This window comes from Mchenga conophoros, linkage group LG7, assembly GCF_057382185.1.
Source record: "Mchenga conophoros isolate Kocher_MC1m ecotype Shallow Benthic linkage group LG7, M_conophoros_male_GT1.1, whole genome shotgun sequence".
Lineage (NCBI taxonomy): Eukaryota > Metazoa > Chordata > Actinopteri > Cichliformes > Cichlidae > Mchenga > Mchenga conophoros.
Genome location: NC_140532.1, coordinates 48,040,626 through 48,063,087, shown reverse-complemented (window position 1 = coordinate 48,063,087; position 22,462 = coordinate 48,040,626). Strand labels below are relative to the sequence as shown.

At 41.5% G+C, this 22,462-nt stretch overlaps 1 protein-coding gene across 2 annotated transcripts in view; it reads right to left on the bottom strand.

Moving 5' to 3' along the window:
• znf462 (zinc finger protein 462) overlaps window positions 1-19,717 on the bottom strand; it is a 56,489-nt gene extending 36,772 nt beyond the window's left edge. Inside the window, exon 1 of one of the 2 annotated variants that reach the window (XM_085279781.1) lies at window positions 18,917-19,717. The gene's annotated coding sequence lies outside the window, so the exon portion shown is untranslated. Of the gene's footprint in view, window positions 1-12,261; window positions 13,356-18,916 lie in introns of those variants that run through there. The other variant, XM_085279782.1, reaches the window with a different exon arrangement.
• Between the last annotated feature and the right edge of the window lie 2,745 nt (window positions 19,718-22,462).

The window sequence follows — 22,462 nt, the reverse complement described above, 5'->3', positions numbered from 1 at the left end:
CACACTCAGCAAATGAGTGAAAAACAGTGAATTTGTCAAACTCAAGCACGTTAATAGTAGTTAAGTAATGGCCAAACACAGCAGCAGCAGGAGCAGACCATTCACAGCCATGTCTTAGTTTTCAGGATTACAATAGTTGCTTTGAAAGTTTGGAACTAGCTTAAGAACCTGACATAAATCTTCTTCACAGCAGTGATACTTCAGTTCGTCTCATTATTGCTACCTTAGTGACTCTGTCACAACACCCAGCCAGTTTTAACAGCCTTTAGTAACTTTTTCTAAAAATGCACCAAGCGTCATATGTAATGTTTCCATCGTGTAATGGTTAGCACATTTGCCTCCTTGCCAGGAACCACACCCAGCCTAAGGGTTCACAAGGTACACCTAGCCACAAATCTAGTCCAGATAAATGGGACGTTAGAGGAAAAGGAAATAAAATTCAATAAAATCTGCGCCTTTCCATCCCTCCTTCATGAGCAGTCTTTCTACCCTGCCAGAAGTCACCTCTGAGAAGTAGACCTTTTTCTTACTCATTCAGCGTGCTGCAGCACCCAACACCGGTACAACAACATCACCAGCGGAGCTTTAAATATTCATAGTTAGCTACCACTTTAGCAAGCAGTAGTATATCGAAAATAATGGAAGAGACAGTGTACAAAATGTACCTGCAGTTGCAAGATTATATGCATTCAGCAGAAAACCATGCTGAGCTGTCGCTGCTTAACAGCAACTTGCCAAGACTGTTAAGTTTACACCTAAAACATCAAAAACCTTGCATCAACTTGGACATATCGGGCGTACAGCAGACTGCAGTGACTCTCACTAATAGAAGATTAGTTCACCCAAGTGAAATCTTTGCTTTATTTTATGGGGGTTTTTTTCCACAAGGAGTCAAATTTTGCAGCTCTTTGCTATGATTGTTTTATCATAAAGCCACAGAGCCACAAGAGACAAGACTTCTGCTGCACACCACTACAAAACAAGCAGGTTCATAACCAGCAGCGTCTGCATGCTGGCACACTGACTCTGTGAAAATAACTCATATTTATATCCAATGATAGGTTTTCACAAGGATGACAAAAAGACTGCCTATACAAAAAAAAAAAAAAAGAAAGAAAAAAATCAGTAATCTCTTCTTCAACATTTTCCTCTCAGTAGTCTATACACACCTGTCTTTTGAACATTATTCATGAAATATGGCAGGTTGCGGCAGAGTGCTGCTGCAATAGAAAGATTTAATCAAGAGTATTAAACAATATGATATTCAGCCAAAAAGAATGAATCTGACAATGAGAACTTAAATTCCAACGTTTATCTCACAAGTTTGCCGTCAATCTTGATATATGCTTGCTTTTTTCTTTAAAGAGTTGGTCATACCAGATTTTGACTTTTAAGTTTGTTAGAATTACACAACTTGGTTTTTTTTTCTGAAATATTTCATTTTCATTTATATGTGCACATTTCAATAAGTCACTGGCAGAAGATAAAGAAATGAGGGGAGGCTCGAGGGTTCTGCACAGTACTATATAAATCACTGTAACTAGAACCTGAGTTGAATTGAAACAAAGTGAAGCTGCAAGCACATCATGCACACCGACATACAGCTGAAATAAACCTTTTTATTAGTTTATCTGTTTACTGATTGTTTGAACTGTGAAATCCAAGGAGAGCATGACCATCAAAATCTCTCTATGAATTTTAACCCACTTTTCCCTGCATATCATGTCAGGTTCTGTGATATGTTTATGCCTTCTTGCACACACAGCATGTTTAAGATGTCTACCCAGAGACTTTGAATGTTCTTCAATTCAGGGGACTATGAAGGCCACTCCAAAGCTTCAGCCTGAGTTTCTTTAAGTAGGTCATGCTAGATTTTAAAGGTATGCTTTGGAAACTCGTCTCGATGTGGGAACCGGTCTCTTTTCAGTTTCACATTTTTTTTTTTTTTTTTTTTTTGAATGACTGCATGACTGACGCATCCAGACTGTTCTATATTTAAGTGCAATCCAATCGTCCTCATATCTGTGCAGTGTTGTCTGTTGCAATGGGTTACAGACAATGCTAAAGCAGAATATTTCTTCTCCCAAGCTAAACAATTGGTAAGCTATACGCAATTTAATCTTCATGCGTCCACCGTTTTCCAAAATAACGTGCTTTTGCAGGTGTTTTGCATGCTTCCCATGTCGATTTTTGTGAGGTTTCCTGATGACTCTTCCGTGTAGACCCTGTTTTTGCAAGCAGCTCTATACAGAGGAATGGTGCCCCGATCTCATGTGGGAAGGTTCAGCTGACACATTCAATACAGACTTTGCTTTTTGCATTTTTCTAAGTCCCGACTTCCTCTGTTAAGAGAAACTACTCACCGGGCTTTTTTTTCAGATCCTCAATTATTAATTCAAATGACGATTCTTGAGCCATCTTACAAGTCTTGACAAGTCAATGACTGTCTAGTTATTCCCTAAAGCCTTTGGTAGTTGTGTTTGGGGTTTTTTCCACATGAAGAAAGTTTAAAAATGTAGTCAAATTTAGTCAAACACAACTGCAGCACTGTGAGGCCAAATGAACAAATGGATCAGACACTTGGGAGAATTATGACTGGCATATAATATGTAAGAAATTTTTAACTGCAGCTGTAACTTTTCATCTTGGTTTTAATTCAGGCAATACTTTTTAAACGATACCACCATTGTGTCCTCAGGCTTTCAAGCTTGTCTGATGAATTTAACTGTTAATCCTATCAGCTCTAAAAGATGTTGCTGACAGGCACCGTTTAAATAACAATAATGGGCTACAAATAACAGGATTTGATATTTAACAGAATTCTAAGTAGTGGATGAGTATGGGTCAGTTCATCATTTATTATCGAATTATGCCTTAAGCATTTTTCCCCCCTGCTCCTTTGCATGCTTTCCCGCTCATCTTTAATGGAACATATTTTAAGTTTAGTAAACATTGAACTACAACATTTGTTTCTGAATGGGGCACTTCTACTTACATGTCTAAATCGACACAGATAAAATATAAAAATCAAGCATGTATGTATACAGACTACTTCTGCAAACATTAGTGAAAGAATGGGTCACTCTCAGGAGTGAATTCCACCTTGGTACCATGAAAGGATGCCACCTGTGTAACAAGCCCAGTCGTGAAAGTGAAAGCGACTGGGAAATGACAGCAAGTCAGACATGAAGTGATAGGCCGTGTAAAAGCACAGAGAGGGATCAGGGGATGTTGAGTGTGCAGAGGTTGCTGACTTCCTGCAGAGTCGGTTGCCACAGACCTCCAAACTTCATGTGGCCTTGAGATCATCTCCATGTGTAGAAAGCTTCATGGAATGAATTTCCATGGCTGAGCAGCTGCATCCAAGCCTTACGTCACCAAGTGCAATGCAAAGCGTTGGATGCAGTGGTGTAAAGCACTGCATCCGCCACTGGACTCTAGAGCAGTGGAGATGTGCTCTCTGGAGTGACGAATCACTCTTCTCCATCTGGCAACCAAATGGAAGAGTCTGGGTTTGGCAGTTGCCATGAGAACGCGACTTGTCTGACTGCACTTTGCCAAGTGTAGAGTTTGGTGGAGGGGAGCAGGGGGGTTAACAGTGTGGGGTTGTTTTTCAGAAGTTGGGCTCGTCCCTTTAGTTCCAATGAAAGAAACTCTTCATGCTTCAGCACACCAAGACATTTTAGACAATGTCATGCCTCCAACATTGTAGGAACAGTTTGGGAAGCATCAGCGCACCAAACGCAGCATCCATAAAATCATGGATGAGTTTGGTGTAGAAGAACTTGACTGGCCTGAGTCCTGATCTCAACCCATGGAACACCTCTGGGATGACTCAAGTTTATACAGGAATGAGGGCATTGTGAATGAATGTATGGTTCATGATTTTGCTTGGAAAAAGAAAAAGGATTTTGTCTCCATTTTCATCTCAGTACATACACATTAAATTTTTTTTTTTTTAGAAGACCTCTTTCCTGCCTAACAGTTCCTTAACATTGCAAGTCAGTCTTTATAAGTGGAGGCTCAAATTATCTTCGTGAAATCAACTGATGCAAGTGTGGGTCAAGTCAAGCAGCAGCAGGAAATATTTATTTTGGCACCAAACTGTTAAACCTTTTCTTTACCTGATACTGTGAGACTTTGAAACCAGAAAACCAACAATGTAAGGCCTCAGATTCATTTTTTGCGGTCATATTACACCTGTTCACGCACTGTAATCATTAGACGGAGTATTAGATCCCGTTGGTCTTTTATTGTTAAATTATTTACCAGCTGTTTTGACACAAACAGGAAAACCAGCTCGGCTGATGTAAAGCAGTAGTGACTTAATGAAGCTTGGCAGTTTGATGATGATGAACCATATTTAAATGGACAAACTTGATTTGGTGCCTAATGTGGTGGAGAACAGTTAAATAAAAAAAATAAAAAAAAAACATCTGAAGCTCCTATTTAAATTAGACTGAAACTTCCTGAAAGCAAATATTTGATGCTTAATTAAATAATTCAAGCAAAAATGCCAGTGTATATACCGTGACGATTTGCTGACTTGCTCGATCATATTTGAGATTATATTGCCTGAAAACAATGCAACCAATCTAAAAAATGTCACAATTTGCTTTTAAGAAACTGGAAAAGGTCCTTCTCACTTTTTTCTAACAACCTTGTAGACTAGAGAACGCCTAAAAGTGAAACAAATAATGGTTGTTATCTTTCAGCAATGTGCACACAAAAGTAGGGGGTATATTAATATATTAAGAGCTCATGTTACCTGGCATATGTATGTTGAAAAGAGCAAAACTGAAATGGACAGCTTTAATGAACCGAACATCCGAGAACTTTTTTTTTTTTTTTAAATCTCTACAGACTTGTCAGGAGCACCTTTAAACAAACAGCCTTGTTGCTTACCAATCGGACATGGTACATACAGATGGACAATGGGATAAATCATGAATCAGTACCATGGTGTTGGAAGACTTGTTACAGCAAGTCTGATTTGCTTCAGCTGCTCCTTACAACTTAAAGGATTTAAAGGATCTGCTAATTTCTCACTGTCAGATACAACAGGGCACCTTAAATGCCTTATAGAGTCCATGTGGGTTTGATTAGATTATGGCAGCACTTAATAGACCAACATCATACTAGGCAGAGGTGATTAGAAGCTACTAAACTATAGACAACATTGACTAGTTCCCCTTTTATTAAAAAAATTGAGTTAATTGTTTAATGGGAAGCACTTTACAGACAGCATTTAAGCTTTTTAAATTATGACAGTTCCACTTAAACTTGCATGCGTTTGAACGTAAAGGCAAAATAACAAAGCGCAAACGACAACCCAGTTTTTGGAAAAACACAAAGCTCCCACTAGCACTGAGACTGCTCAGTTGCATATAGAGCCACCACAGACACTGACTAGATGGTCAGGACAACTGACTCACTCCTTCCACATCTGTGGGAAATCTTAACATACTATTTTTATATTTTTGTTAGGGCTTTAGCAAATCCCATTAAAACGTATCCGTTAAAAAAGGCCTGTTCTGTGATGACTACCTTTTCCGCCTTAACACAGCTCCCTACTCAACTATTAACAACCATTGCTGCTTTTACCATGTGTGCGCTCATGGCGTCAGAGCGAAAAAATGGTCCTTGAGCGACCTATTGTAGCAAGAACCAACACAAGAGCTAAAAGAGAGCAATCATTGGATTTCAGAATTTTCACATGGCTCAAAATAAATTGATTTGTTGTATAACGGGTGCATTTAGAAAAAAGTTACTCTTTAAGATAAAACACTTTATTGTGAGGCCCAATAAATATGGAGCTGATATATCGTACGATATTAGCTTTTAGACGATATTTCAATTTTGGCTTTTATAATGGGCGATAAATGAAAATTTTGAAAGTACATAAAAGACGAGAGAAACACCCTTCAACCATGCTATAAGTGTTGATATTAACACCACAAACGACAACCAGCGGCCCGTATACTGGATTTTCTTAATAATCAAATATCGTTATCGGTTTTAAAAATCCTGCATTTTGGGGGGTTTCGTTTATTTTTTCCAAATTTTTTAAATTAATGCATTGCAGTAGCGAAAACTGATTTGCTAAACGTTCATCGTAATGACTCAAAAAGGTGATATGTCACTGATATGTTGACAGCGTATCATAATAGCAGGTAAAATGTTATTTTAAAGAAAGGTTAACAGTGTTAACAGTGTGATAAAGCCACACATTTATCAGTTAATTTAATTTGTTAGGGTCAGCAAACACAGGATGCTACAGGCCCTGAGACAGCAGCCAAAGGGCAGCCAGGAAGCATAATTAACATTTGTACTGTCAGCTTACATGCACCCATATGCGTCTAAATTTACTGCACTGCACACACACACACACAACAATCACAAAGATTACACAGCATAACATCCTAAAATACAATGTGCAGAGTTCCAGCAGCAACTTGTCTCAGACTTTTCGTGGTGTAGCTTCACCTGAAGGTCTCAACAAACAATAAAACCATGGGGTGTGAATATGCCACAGCGCATTAATCCCCTGAAAAGGATCAAGAATTACTTTGCATGAGCGTTGAAAGTTGCCTTGGTTCATTTTGGAAGGGTGCCCTCAAATACAACCTAGAAATATAAGTCGGGCTTGAAGAACGAAAAAAATTTGCATGCAGCTTAGAGTTTTGTTGCTGCACAGTTGAAGTTTTATCTGTTGGCAGTGTAGCAGATAACAACACTGGCTCAAAACAGAAAGGCTTGTCCAACCTGACTGACCTTCTCAGTCCAATCACAGAAGATTTAACATACTGAAAGACAGAAAAAACACTGTATAGTAGTTTCCTTTTGCATAGTAAAACTCTAATGTAGAGATCCTGCATGTAGGGGCTGTGCATCGCTAATGTGGGATTGATTACTGATTGCTTGCACCTAAAGTTGCGATGTGCTTGTTGGTTCAACACTTAATCTAATGTGTTTCAACAACCACATGATTGTTTCTATTAAATCTGTTGCCATCATTGATGGTGCACATTGGAGGACTCTTGGCAACTTATCATGCAGAGTGATTGCATTTGTTTTTAGTCAAATGTCTCACCTACTGTTTTGGTATTTAATGCAATTTCTATTTCTCACTTCAGTAATCAGTTCAAACCTGGCATGACTTTTAACATGAAACAGTCCTTATTTTAGCACGGGACACTGTCATTGTATTTAGCTAAAAGTAACTGTGTGAAAGTGCAACCTCAGAGCTAACTCTTTCCCACCAATGTAGTCAGTGTTCAAACAATGTGATGATTTCCACCAAAAAAACAAAAAGAAAAAACTGGTGCCCAAAATCTGTCACCAGTGTGGCACCACAAAAAAGTGTTGAGTCCAAAGGTGGAATAATTCATCATTAACTATGGAAGGGTTTTTTTCCTACATTCAGCACCAGTTTAAATGACTGGATAGACCCAATAAGTGGGTGTGTTCAAATGTTTGACAGGTACCAACAAGCATGCAACTGGTTTTAGAAACTGATGAAGTGAAAGCTGGTTCTGAAAGACACCAAACGCTCCGCACTTGCACAGCTGCACCAATCCAAAGTTGGAAGAGATGTAATAGATGAAGTAATGAAGTAATCTCTTTTGTAACATATTTGTTACTAGTTTACAGCTTTGGGCACAAAAAAGGCACTAATAAATAACACAAAAGTGCTTCCAAATAATATTAGCACCAAATCATTATGGTGGATGACCACTGTTTGCTTTTGAAACAGTACCAGTGCTTAAGCATACTTTCTTTCTGGTTTGTAGAATGCTCTGAGCAACTTCAGGAACTTCAGCAGTCTTCCTGTGAATTTAGACTGCTTCAGCCTCTTCATGTAATCCCAGGCTTACTCAATGTTGTTGAGGTCTGGACTCTGGAGTGAGGTGGGGGTGGGGTGGAATGAGGTAAGTGTGCACTACCGTCTGTTGCAGAACTCCTTGTTCTTCTTGTTGCAGAAGATAGCTCGTTTATGCTCTGGCTGTATATTTGGGGAGCTGCAGGATATATTTGGGACTTGCTCAGATATCCCGACTGATTTCACAGTCTGGAGTTCTTGAATAGAAATACCAAAACAGAAAGTAGCAACCCCATATATTATACTCAAATTGGTGCTCCTGCTACTTTGGCAGTGTTGATAATTAAAACAATGACATTGATAGGTTTAAGCAACCTGAATCTGACAGATATTTATCTTGCCACTATATTACTGATGAGCATATCTGTCTCGTTACAACAGCTTGTGCGATAAGAGCAGTTAGTTGGACACTGACCTCATTCTTCTGTGCCTGTGATCAGAGCACAGAGCTTCCTTAAATGACGTGATCACATGATCCTACTCATTTGAGGAAGTCTGAATGTGCCGAGATGAAACATCGATCCCACCTGGCCGATCAATGAACCAGGCCTTTTCAGAGAAGATGTGAGGAATCAATAATGTTCAGTATGAACATTTTGTCATAACATTCATCAGACATCTGCTGGAATTGAATGAAAGGGATGGGGAAGGGTATGAAAGGCAACAGAAAAAGGGCTGAAAATACATCAGCAATGCCACCACGCAATGCTCTGCCTGTCGAGCATTAGCATATATTTGAACTTAAATATTCTCTGTCACATTTCTGTTCAGTTTTAGTTTTGGTTCTAAGAAGACAGTGTTTTTTTTAAATAACAGCGCGGTTTGACCAGCATTATTACTCAGTTTAGGAAAAACCAAAAAAAGAAAAAAAATACCATAATAGTCATGGCATTTCTATCATGTTTCAAATGAATCAGCCAACTCTGCAGAGTCTAAAAGTCACAAACATCTTCCAGAACACCAGAAATCCACCACATTGTCATGAGATATGATCAGCTATCTGACTAATAACTAAAGGAGAAGTCACAAAGTCAATGTGTTTTCAGACCACACCCATCTTTAAACACGGCTATAATACTGACCTCAGCTACCCACCTGTACATGGTGCCATCATGCTGACAAAATCTGTCGTCAGGCACACAGACCTATAAACACATGCCAAAGTACCCAGGAGTGGCCTTTCTACTAGTTCTGGCTCTTTTGGGCTACATTTTGCAACGGAGCCCTAAACACCAAAGCCTGAAAACAACACCATAATCACCATTGTGGCTGATAAAAATGCTGGGCGTAAAATCTGAGAAGAGATCTGTTTCAGGAGGTATATGGCATTCAAAAAAAAAAAAAAAAAAATTTTTTATATATATATATATATATATATATATATATATATATATATATCAACCATAACCAGCTAAACAGCATCTCTCTGACCAAAGACATTCTTCAGCCTTACTTGGTTTGATTTGACCGGCAGCTGATAATGACTAATATCACGTAATGTCCGCCAACATAAGACTGAGATTCTCCTGCCTTCCTAAAGTCAGTTTTTTCCAAAGACCCCAGGAATATTTTCAGTCAGAGTCATGATAAATATTTCTATTTACATTTTCTCTCAAAATCTTCTGAATTTATTCTCTCTTCCATCTACACAACAGCTGTATAAAGGTTTTGACCTGCACTCTGAAACGTACCACTCCTCCATATTTGGCGAGTAAGATCAAAACATTCAACCTTGATTTCATCGGACCACAAGTTCCATTTCCTGTCATGGGAATTAACCACATGCTTGCAACATTAAAATGTGCCTTTTGGAGAAGAGAAATCTTCATGCCGCTGCCCCGCAGAGAGTTCAGAAGTGTGCAGAACACATGAATCTCTTGCTAACTGCATGTTGTGGACAGACTCTGCTATATAGTCCTTCAGATATTTTTAGCTTGCTGCTGGCCTCTTGGTAGTTTTTCCTTTTGAGCTTCCTCTTTATAAGTGTCCATCATAGGAAGATGACCTGATCTACATGTGGTCCTCATGGTTCTATAATTCCTTCCATGACATCCATCTATGCTGTGTTTCAGAGAAAACCTTCATCTAATTTTTTACCTTTTTTCCCCCCATCTGAAACGTTACTTTTTTAGCATGCAGGCTCTTTATGCTTATTAACTGCACTATTTTGACGTTGGAAAAATCAGCTTTTTCTAATCAGAATGAACACAAGCAACACTGGACCGTACATCAGCACAAGTCTCAAAAACAGCAGACAAAGCAGAAGTAGCCCATTTTTGCATAGACAAACAGCAGTCATTTGTGTCTAAACTTTAACTGCAATTGAGCAGAATGAATGAAAAGCAGTGAAGATTTTTGTGAACATCCAGCTCAGTAATCCTGGTTTGTGTCAGAGAGACTGCTAAATGCAGGTGCAGAGCCTTTCAGACGCTGCAATCCAGCAAGCTTTGCTGATCTGCCGCAGCCTGACCTTCACGAGTGTCACATTCAAAGGGCGTAAAAGAGAAACAACTCATCGCAGCAGGATCAGGCAACCCTTAAGGATTCTGGGTAACTGAGAAGATCATGTAGGCTAACCGCCATACCGTTAAGATGACTAAAGGGAAACCAAATGAAACACAAAGATATGTTTTTCTAGTGTCAGTTGATAAAGGTTTAGAAAATCGTTACTGCTCTTCAAACTGATTGCTATTGCAATACACTGCACGCAGTTACAATAGTATCACAATACAGCATGATATCTGTGTAACTAAAGAAGAGCAAACAACGTTAAAAAACTGCAAAAGCCCGAATTGTGATGTTATTCAGTGGCTTCTTCACATTTTCCCTCTGTGAGTTTTACTTCTAAACCGCAAGTTAGTTAACTTTTTTGCAAGCGGCACCGTATCAGTTATAATGCACCAACTCTGAACAATAAAACTGGAGGAACAAGTTTTTTTTATACAATTATTAATACTGGCCTGCACATTTATATTGAAATCGTGCTGAAAGAGGAAGCTCAAGAATACAACATCTGGTCCCAACTCGCCACACGGTCAAGACATTAAACAAAAGGAAGACACGCCACCTTTGTAATAAATGTCAGCAACGCCCCCCCAGTCCAGAGATTTTGATCTATGGACCTCAAAGTATTTGAGTGACTGAAGCCTTCAAGCAAATCCTCACATCAAAAAGAGGAAAGTTGGAATTCTTTTAGCACGGCACCTAGTTGGAATGCTATGATGAGCCCAGAATAACTTTCTCTTTCAAAAAAACTAGAAGGAAAAAAAATCAAACAAACACATGCACACTTATAGCAAAAAGCTTGACCAAGAACAAGTAAACATAAACTGAACCACGAAAACAGTTTCAAATGCAGACCTCAATAAGAAGAATAAAAGAAAATATCAAGCATACTTTTTCTTCTTCCTGTTTTTACTTTCTAGTTTATGTCAGTCATGTATAATACAAGGTCAGACAGCGCCTGGATCAGCCTGTCTCTCTGACACGTTACCTGACATCACCCATCACCAGTCACTTGGCCTTTTCCATTTAACATCAGTGTACTTGCTGACCTCTATATAGACTTACTTTGCAAAGCAAGACATTCCCTTTGTCAATCAAAAGACATCCAACTTGCCAAATCCATGTCTCTCTAAAGCTGCATTTGAACAAAAAAAAAAAAAAAAAAAAAGCAAAAGAAGAAGAAGAAGAAGAAGAAGAAGCAGCAGCTGGCCATCATGGTACAAGTAACCTTGCACCAAGGGTAGCCTTTGTGCTTAGCAAAGGGCTCAGATTGTTCCTTCTGAACAGGAGGACGACTGCAGAGCACTCAGTAGTAACATTTGGTCCTTTTTTTTGCACAGATGATAATGACCGAGCAGATTAGGAAGGGACAAGCATTAATGGTTATCTGCTGTGAGGCTGCCGTCTTCAGGTTGTCATGGTGAAAACTAACCAATAAGAAAAAAAAAAATACAAGTCCACTTAATATGCAGCGCTGACACTCTTTTAAATCTCGTGAATTTGCGTTTTAATCACGAGCCTGAGAGATATTTATGTGACCTTCAAGGCTGAAAGCAGCAAAACAAGGGTCTGGTAAATCCCTCAGCTTGAGCCTGCTGGGTGTGAAGGTTAGATACCGAGATACCGAACACTCTTACACAGACACTTTCTTCATTCCTACAAACGAAGCCAAAACATAAATCCCAACTGATTCCTTCCTAACCTGTTACAGGTCTGTTTAAAGCTAAAAAGCACCAAAATATATATTTTTAAATAGCTATTAATAGAAATCAGAACCCGGGAGATCAAGTAGGACAGCAGATTAGAAGATAAGAAACAGAAGCAAGCAGACACAAACATGGCTCGAGTCCTCTGCCTTCTTTTAGTATAGTCACCTCACTTGGCTGCTCTCTCGTCTCTCTCTCTCGAGGCTGACAGAATTATCTTCTGCATCAGAGCTGAGGCTGGGCCAACGCTCAGCACAGAGGACTCCATTTCACACAGCCAGCCCCACAGTGGCCAAGGAGACACGCAGCCAATCATGCTGGAGAATCAGTGGTATGGCCATCCACCATTTTGTGCTCCTCAAGGTCTTTGACTGTCCTGCTCAGCTGAGTGGAGCTGCCTCTGCTTGCTCTGCTATCTTGTTACACAGATGGAAGTGTTTAACTTTAAGAGCGCAGACCTGAGCAAGCTGCTTCCCCTCCTGTCGGTTCCTCTGCACGCTGTCATTGCAGTCAGCGAGAAAAGCAGAAGTGAAAAGCGTGGTTTTGTGAACTGCAAAGATGGCCTCCTGCGAACCTGCCTTTTGCTGTTCTTCCGAGGGTGAAGACAAGAGCCCAGATCTGATTGTCGTGCATCTAAAACGTGGCTCCTTCGACCGCCCGGTCGAGTACACTTTAGAGGCGATGTCGCGTCCTGAACCTTCTGCGAGCGACATCATACTTATATGGGCGACCGAACGTGGTCTAATCAAGATTTCCATGAAAGAGGTTAGAGCTTCTTTTCTACACTGAAAAGCATAAGAGAGGAAAACTTGGGGCAACCCTCAGCAACACGATTAAATATTCCATCCAAAAATGATTAAGTGCACAATTTAATTAATAGCCTCAGGCGTGATTATTTTTACAATTTTATATGGGAATAAGTAGATATTTTTGGTTTTCTCGAGAGGTTTCTTCCCTTGAGCTTAAAAGAGAAAAAAAAATCCTGACAAAAGATGTGGTGTACACAAGTAGGCTAGAGCAAAAAAAAAAAGAAGTTGTTCTGCACACAACACATAAGTCAGACACATGAGCCTGAAGACATGCTTGAGTCAGATCTCTCCAAAGTGAAACATAAGGGTTCATGGGCTAAACAAACAAGAGTGGGGCAAGTGAAGGACAGATCTTGGAGAGAAACCAGGAAGTGTTTTTCCACAAGGACAATTAGGTCCAGGAAACCTTGCATTCCGTGCAGCCTTGAAGCCCATCTCTCCTAGGAAACCATTTCCTGACGTAAATCAATCCACTGCTGTCTCAGATAAATCGGCATCATCTCACAAAAATTGTCCATAAATGACCCCGAAGTTTTGCTCTTGAGGTACCAAACTTTACAATCGAGGGAAATGTTTAGTATAACTGAAATGCCTACTTACTGTCAGGAAAATTACCCTCAGCTGGAGGCTGAGGCTGGAGGCAACAGGAATTTTACTCCTGTTTTTCCATTTTACACATCAAAATGCCTTTTGGTTGTATTCTATTCGCCCAATTCACAAAAAAAGTAAGGAAAGGGGGGGGAAAGGATTACATGAAAGGACTGCAAGATGCACTGAAGGGTTTCTTGTAAGTAGTGCTCAGTGGACAAATGCCAGAAAAGCTTGCAATGCTGACTTCCTTGTAAGCCTGACATGGCAGTTACTACAGTTACAAGGACTGGGTGAGGTTACAAGCTAGCCAGGATGGAGTGTTTCACAGTGACCATGAGAGGACACAGGAAGAAGCTGAAAAAAAAAAAAGGGGGGGGGGGGGGGGGGGTGTCAGAAAAATTCAAAAGCCAGCTGCAGGAAACACTGCAAACAAACTCTGTGAAGGTTCAAAGTTTTTTAAGAAGAAAAGAAGGTAGGTTCCTCTCCAGACCTGCTAAACCAACCTCTTGAGTCAACTCAACAAGTTTGAGAAGGGAAAGATGAGACCCATCAATATTAACTTACCACTGAGACCTCCTTTCCAAGCTCTTAAATATTTAATCGTCCTTGGACAGTTCTGTTGCTTCGGAGGCTGAGCCACTGTGGATCCCATCTACAAGACCACTCCTGTTTCTGCTCAATGAAGGCCTTGTCTGGTGGCACCACACTGCCCAAGGAACGGGCGTCTCCAAAGAATTTTTTTCTCCTTTTTTTTTTTCCTCCCCACCACAGGCAGCTCGAGACTGACAGAGCTGGTTCACTGTGTCTTAGCAGAGAACAGCACAAATCCTGAATTTAGGCTGGAAACCTGAGGACGCCGTGTAGACTGCTTAATTTATCCCACCAGACGAGCTGTCTCTTCAGCACGGCCACTTTAGACCTTGAATTTCAACAAAACGAGTCCCTCACACGCCTAAAATATGCACCCTGAAAAGATCAGCAGATCTAGATAAAGGTAGGGCACAACTGCAAGCTTCACTGAGCTACACAAGCATTTTTTTCTCTTCCTCGGGACACAGTTGAATTGTTGATGTTCTGATGGAAAGCAGAGAGGAGGAACCAGTTTTGCAGCAGTATAACGTCGCAACTGACAACAGAAACTGGAATGACACCTCTAAGAAGCTACTTCCTTGTTCCACTTAAACCCTGACATGATATTGCCTTTTAGTTCTTCAAATATACCCGCTACAGTTAAACAGCATTAAATTATTCAGATGGGCAGAGCAGGTTTGGGCATATTGTAAGAGCATGCATGTGTTTGGTGGCTACTTATGAAGGCAGGAAGGTCAGGAGAAAATAGTGAGGGTTTTTTTTCCCCCCTTGCAGCTGTGCTGTGATGACTGTGGTGTTTTGGATCTACACTTGCAGCCTGGCCCTGCTGCTACACTTGCATCTTGTGAGCCATGCATCACGTCAAGAAAGCACTCACTGGAGCATTTCAATTTGCTTTTGTGCGTCTCCTTAGCCTTCTTCAGTGCCCCAGGTAGAGAAGAATGGAGACGTGCATCACCCAGTGTGAGTGAGTGAGTGAGAGATGGAGGGAGGGGAGGGAAGGACAGAGAGAGAGAGCAGCTGTATGCATGTATGTGTGTTTGTGTGTGTAGAGGGGGGTGATGAGCTTCATGACCACTTCCTCCGAGCGTTCAAACCATCACAGAAGTCTCTCTTGTTTGATCCTCCGTCCTCTCTGTCAAGCTTTTCTAACATAATCCTGAAATACCTTGCAAACAAATCCAGTTATGTAATTCCTCCCCCCGCCACCTTAAAGCTGAGCTATGGTAACACTGAGTATTAAAATTTTCTTTCTATGCCGCGCTAAAATTCAAACAGTTTAATACGAGCGTGCGCTACATGCAAATATTCAGTCAGACAGAAAGTGGTCCATCAAAAAAATAAAATAAAACCCAAAACACTACTGTCTGCTGCACCACATCACAAGTGAGAGGGGGACCCGATCAGAGATGATCTTGATCTGCTTTTCAGACCATTTATTACTAAACAAACAACAGCACTGCCCAACTGCCATTCTCCACTTCAAACTTAATGCAAATTAAGGCAACATTCGCTGGAATTACTACAGGTCCTGGAGGTGTAGTCTCTTTAGAACAAACAGTAATCGAGCAGTGGAGGTCACAGTGTCACGGCGTTTGGTCGGGACTTTCAGAATAAAACAGGAAGAGTGAGACAACAGGAAGAAGGGAATGCGCATTGGGACATTCAGCGATAGCCTTTCAGTCCAACATGATGGTGCACATCTGCTCGTGTCATCACATGACTTCAGTTAAATCTTAGAAGATCATTCAGAAACATGCAGCTCAAAGACCCAACACATGTGCTCCCACACAGCCCTGCCCCAAGGTTTTCTGTACGTCACTGGTGATGATTACACCAGCAGAGAAATGCTTTTGTAGACACGAAGCGAGCAGAAGAGTGAAACACTAAACAGAGCAGCAGAAAAGTCCAAGATCAAATTTGAGTAGAGCATTCTGGCTCTGTGAAATTCTTAGTTTAGTCTCAGAAATACAAGCAGGAAAGGGGCACAAGATGTTTCCTCTTATTTACAGTCTAAATTCCAAGCCTATTTTGTTTACCAGCACACTAGTTTCCACTTACAAAATACATATTTCCCAAGGAAAGATTGATTTTCTTATGGGCGTTACAGATAGTTGCCTTCCAGGCTATGTAAAAATACAGGAGCCACTTTAAGGACCCTGCGTTGTTCAGTTTTTAATTCATATGTGTGGCACATATATATGTTACTGCCACACATGAGTGTCATTTGCCGAATTATAACAAAGAAATTCCTACAGGGAACTTCAGGGGCCCTCACGCAGTCCAGGGGGCTTTGGTATATGACTATAGGTCACCCGCCAGCGTAGTACGAATAGGCCACGAATGTGCTGGAGACTTGTGAAAGTTATTACAGGAACTGCAAGTGCAAAGAGAAGCACACTCTGAGCGGGAACAAAACACTGCGATCACGGGGGCTTGTTTCTGCAGAACATCCACCATCCACCTGACTGCATCCATTGCATTGCAGCGATGCAAATGTGTCGCCGCAGCAGATTCCTGCCCGTCTCTGTCCTCTATTGGCTCCTCCTCGAGAACCTGTTTGCCCTGCCACGCCGGGGAGAAGGAGCCTCGCCACCATTTTGATTGCTCCTCTCAGCCCCGGCATTGTCGCAGCACAGTGTGTCAAGCTCACAGTCTCCTTGTCAGCAAGATTTCACACAGTGGCCAGGGGAACTGCAGAGCGTAGCACAACCTCACACACTCCCTCTCTCTCCTTCTCTGTCACACACACACACAGAACGTCTACCCACACACAGACAAACACACTACAGCTTTCAAGCCCCCCACCCCCACACTCTCCTGCCAGGCTGGTCAACAGACACCTTTTGGATATAATGTGTGAAAAGTCACCCAAGGCTTGCAGAGCGAACGCGGAGCGCATTGCAACCGAGAGGCTGTTAATAAATGACCAACAACCTCAATCGCAAGTCTAAAATAAGTTTTCCAAAAGGACCCAGAATCTCAAATAAGTCCCAAATAAGTCTGTAGAGCCTTACAGTAACGTGCACAGTGGAGGCTCCTGCTTCCTTTGCAAATTATGGGGAAGCCATAAGGGAGCAAAATTTAAAGCACATTCATGACAGTATCTGAACCCTCGTCTGACCAGAGCACGGAGTAAAAAAAGAAGAAGAAAAAAAAGAATCATCTTGAGAACTTCCTTTAAGAAACTGTTTGCGACAGTCATTACTTCACCCTCACACACTCAACCAGAAGAGAGAGAAGAGAGCGAGAGAGCATGTGTGAGTGTGTGTGTGTGAGTGTGTGTGTGTGTTGACTCCACTTTTTGTTGAACATTAACTACTTGCATGGTCAAAACACTGCATTATTGAGCCTTAGGATTCCTGTCTCATCCATGTGCTCCCCCCCAGCCAATCACAAGCGCACACTTTCCAGAAGCCTCAGCAGTACATCTCTAGCAAAAATAAAGAAATATTTGAAAAGCAAGTTTTTCAAATCAAGATGACTTAAACAAGCAAGCCAGGGGTTAAAAATGAAGAAGTTAACCTCGAAAGGCCCCCCACACACACAAACACACACACTGGAGGATCTAACCTCACTTTTTAGAGTTCTTCTGCTTCCTCTTAGACTAAAACTTCCGAGCTGAAAACGAAGCAGAAGAGGAGGAAGAAGAGGATGTGGCCGAGCTTTTCTTTTTTTAACCCCCCCTTCTCTCTCTTTCTTTCTTTTTCTAAACACAACCTTTGTTCTGGCGTGAGGTGGGGGGGAGGTGGGGGGAGATCCTGCCTATCTGACTCCAGGGCTCTCCTTGGATACTCATCTGCCTTCCTCCATTTTATGGTGAAGCCCTCACTAGTGTGACATACCTGACTTGAGACCAGTGACAGCAAATAGACATCCAAAACAGTGCAAGGGCACATGCGGGTTAAGAGTGTAGCAAGAAGCACCCAAGAAGAAAAGCAAAAGGAGGACCAAAAAAACCCGTTTGAATTAAAAAAAAAAAAAACATCTAAAAAGAAAGAGCAGAAGAAGAAGCCACACTGCGCTTTTAAATTGATTTCACGACCAGCAAGACGTGTAGTAGCTCCAGCACTGTGGACTCAAAAATCGCCACCACGTTAAGGTTTCCTTTTTAAAAATTGAGAGAAGCAAGGGGAGGTGGAGAGCGCATATAGCCTCCACACAGTGGACATGGCTTTTCATGGTGTGTGTGTGTGTGTGTGTGAGAGACTGGACCAGCGGCTATGCCAGCTCCACTGTGTCGCTAATGGAGGCTGGTTGGTAAAGGAGAGCAATCCGTGCAATGGCTTCTCCATGAAGCTAACGCGCAACAACACGCACGGCCGAAGAGAGGGGGGGTGCACAGCCGGGGCCAATAATTCCCCTGACCAGACATGTCAGAATAACAAAACACTGGCGCTCCGGTGCTGCCGAAACACGCAGGCGAGCCTCTTTACACCGCCGCGTCCATTTCCTTGTGTCACTTTGACAACAAACCGAAAGGCGACATAGCGAGGAAGCGCTAGGCTGGTTAGGATATTAACTGGGAAGCGAGAAGACCCACTTGACTTTGGCTGCACGGGTGCCAGCAAGAGCGACCACCCGATTAAAAAAAAGAGAGAGAGAGGAGAAAATCTCGCCCCGACTTCCTTCTCAGTGGTAGCATGGACCTCGACTACAAAAAAATGGGGGAGAAACGAGGGGAGATCAGCTCTTTCCAGGTCATTCACGAGGCGCTCTCCAAATTATATCCCATGATCTACCATACCGACGTTCTCGCAGACCTTGAAAGCTCAGCCGAAATCTTGACGAAACTGGAAATATAGAGCAAGAGCACACACAAAAAAACTCACTGGTACAATCTTCTCCTCAAGCGATCCTCCCAAAAGTTGTCCTCCGTATTTCATGCGTGCGCTCGGTCGGTCTAGTGGATGATCGCCATCTTTCCTGCTTCTCCTTTGCTGCAGCTGCAGATGACCTGAGATCCGTCTGTCTCTGAATAATGAGCAACCACACAGACAAGGAAGACAATCTGCAAAGCAGGCTACACAAAGAAGTTTGGGAGACTAGCAAGCACCAGAGGGTGCACAAGAGTTTACGATGAGACGAGGGAGCATCAGCAGGATGGACAACGTCTGTGCCTGAGAAGCTCATCCTTCATCTAGACTGAAGTCAGATTGTCTGCAAAGCCTTATCAAGCGACGCAGACCACCACCAGATACATGCGGCCACCGTCAATTTTATATAGGGTTGCATACCATGTCTGCAACGTCATGAGGTTATCTGCAGTTCACTTTGGTGGTGATGCTGCTTCCCAAGTCAACCAAACACACAGATAGACACATAGATACACAGATTCACTATACACACCCCGATATTAAAAGATAGATATAATTTAAACTGTATATTTTTACACATCCCAATATATATAAAATATAGAATATAAAAAAATCTCCCAGTGACTGACAAACAAAAGGTTTATTGTTTTCATCCAAATAATAAAAAATCAAGAATTCAAAGTATTCTATTTAAATTAAATTAAACAATTAATTATATATAATTCTATATATGTATATTAGATTTAATATTTTTTAATATATATTTTATGCTTGATTGATAGTCAGAAAAAAAAAAGGTAAATGGCTGATGAGATGCAGTTTTCTGTCACTTCCCTGTTACTGTAGACATGCGGCATGCAGGCTGCTGCTGCTGCTGCTGTGTCCACCAGCCACTAACAAAGGAGGGAGCCCAAGACAAAAGGTGCTGGGTCCTGCTCAGATGTATGTCAGTGTAAACGGTGGGTGGGTGGGTGAGTGGGTGGGGGTTTGAGCGGCAGGAAGGGCACGCATGGGTGGGTGGGTGGTGAGAAGAAGAGTCTACCTTGAGTGGTTGAGTAACTACAATGTGAGCGGGGAAATGTGTCTCCCTCCATGACTTTTTGTTGGGAAGAAGTGTATATTTTTACCTGTTATGTATGGGCTTTCTTTTTAAATCGATGCTGTTTACATTATATCTCTGCACAATATTTCTGATATGGCAACAGCTTATTGTCACACACTGCATGTCTGAATATTTAAAAGCTTTGTATGATGTCAGGCACTTTGATTTTTCACATAAATGCAGTTGCAGCAGCAGAATTGGGCTGAAGTTGCAAGTATTTGCTTTAAAGCAAGCGTCTTTTGTCATTGGTAGTTTTTACTTATCAGTTAACCTAAAATGAAATGAAATCATTTTTTAAAAACTTTATTAAAAATGGAGATCTGTGTTTGGTTCGGCAGCAGTTAGGTGGCTCTGTGTATCTTGGAGACCTTGTTGTGGTTCTTCAGTGGATTTAGGCTGTCTCGTTTGCTTCTGTTTTTTCATGTAATCCCAGTCTGATTCCATGTTGTTGATATCAGGGCCCTGGGGGGGAGGGGGGGCAGGGTAGGGGGTAATACCATCTGTTTCTGGACTCTTTGTTCTTCTTGTTGTTGAAGATCTTTGGTGCAAGCACTGTGTGTAAGCCATGCATTATACAAACCACCCAATAAAACTCAATTTCCTTTCATTGCATCTACTTGACTACACTTGTATATGTGTAAATGGTGGTAAAACATGCTTATTAATACTGTACAGTATATGTAATAGTTGCACTATGTTCATCTAAAGGCCGATGTGATTACTCTTTAATACTCACGCAGAGTAATTACTTCACTCTACATGATGTGCACAAGGAGATTGGTTGTTTGTTGTTTTGTCTTTTCAAGACAGAAGACAGAAAAGCCCAAGCAAAAAGGGGGGGGGGGAGTAGTTTGGATTCCAGAAACTTTTCCTTTCCTGTGACATTCAAACCCACAAAAAACCTCAGCCACAAATCTTGCGAGCATGCTCACTGGTGATTGTTGCCTGATTTACAGGCAGAGACACAGAGAGGAATTAAATTTGTGTAAGATACAGACATAGTTAATCATGTTTGACAAGTGTTGATGTTGCCTCTTGCGAGGTTCGGTTATGAATTATGGATTGTGGAATGCATTTTTTTTTTGTCTTGAATTTAATAGAAAGCTTGGGTTAGCAAATTATATTCAGTCACTCTTTCTATCACCATCGCCGCTGCTCGTGTCAGCAGAGCTAATGCTCGAGTAGATTCTCCGCAACACTACTAAGCAATGTGATACAAGTGGTGTCTAAAATGTGACACCTTGTGAGCTGAGTCATGTGCAAATATGAAATGTATACAGTGCTTATAAGCATAAGGTGACAGATGGAAACAGGACTCGGCCTTTGTTAATGCACTTCCATTGTGCCAGTTCTTCTGTCGCCGTGACGTACATAGCCCCATGTATTTCCCAAACACTGTGGCAAATGATCATTTGGCCCAAAAGTGACTTCCCCCTCCTTCAGGGTTATTGCTCATAACCTGTGTTATATATTTTCTTTTTAAGTCAGAGCATCTCAAAGAAAAAGAAACACACACACAAACAGAAAAGGCCTAAGATATTCATGCCAAGCATTTTTGATGTCTCAACAGATCTTTGAAGGAATGTCTCTGGAGTAAAAGACTTGTGAAATATACACACCTGCGCAGATGAACACACACTCTGTTGACAGTGAGTCCTTTGGGTGCCAGGTAGCAGCCGGGGTTTATCACGCTGCTTGGACATATGGCTGCTGCGGCAAATCTGATTAATATGGGATGGCCAGGAGACCAGCGTGCAGCGTGGGACAGACTGCGCCAGGACATCCCCACTGGTCCGGCCTCCCCCTCACACCGTGCCAGGCCTCCACCCGGCGCAGCTAAAAACAGACCCGTCGTCAGGGATTCAGATGGTCTGAGCAGTGGGAGAGCGGGAGCAGAGGAGGTGTTGTACAGATTTAGAAGGTGACCGATGACTTTTTGGATACGCTTACATCAGCGTGCCACCATTTCAGTGTAAATATTTACTGCTAATTAAAAACGAGGGTCTTCAGTTAATTCAGTCAATTATTTCTTAAGAGTTTTGCAAATAAAAAGAATCAGTTTAACAGATATTTTGTGTTGTATATGTTCTTAAATGCTTTTAGGAGTCTTTTGGAACTCAAAAACACTTAAATTGAGTCCTACAGCATTTGGGTCAGCAAAAGTTGCTAGATATGTGACCACACATAGACGGAGGTGATACAAGCGGATAAAGTGATTGCTGCTGTTACGGGACTTTTCATGGACATCTACCTTCAGCTACAGGTCTAAACATGCTGCCTGTGTCCTCTTAAATTCTCATTTTTCCCCTTTCACAGCATAACAGCACACGTACGTTCACAATGAGCACAACAAAGTGCACACGAACTGTTTGTGCCGGTTCTGTCGTGACGTAATTTTCTTGTAATCAAGCAGGCAATGAAATAATTATTTCAGTTGTCGGACAGATTTTTAAATATGT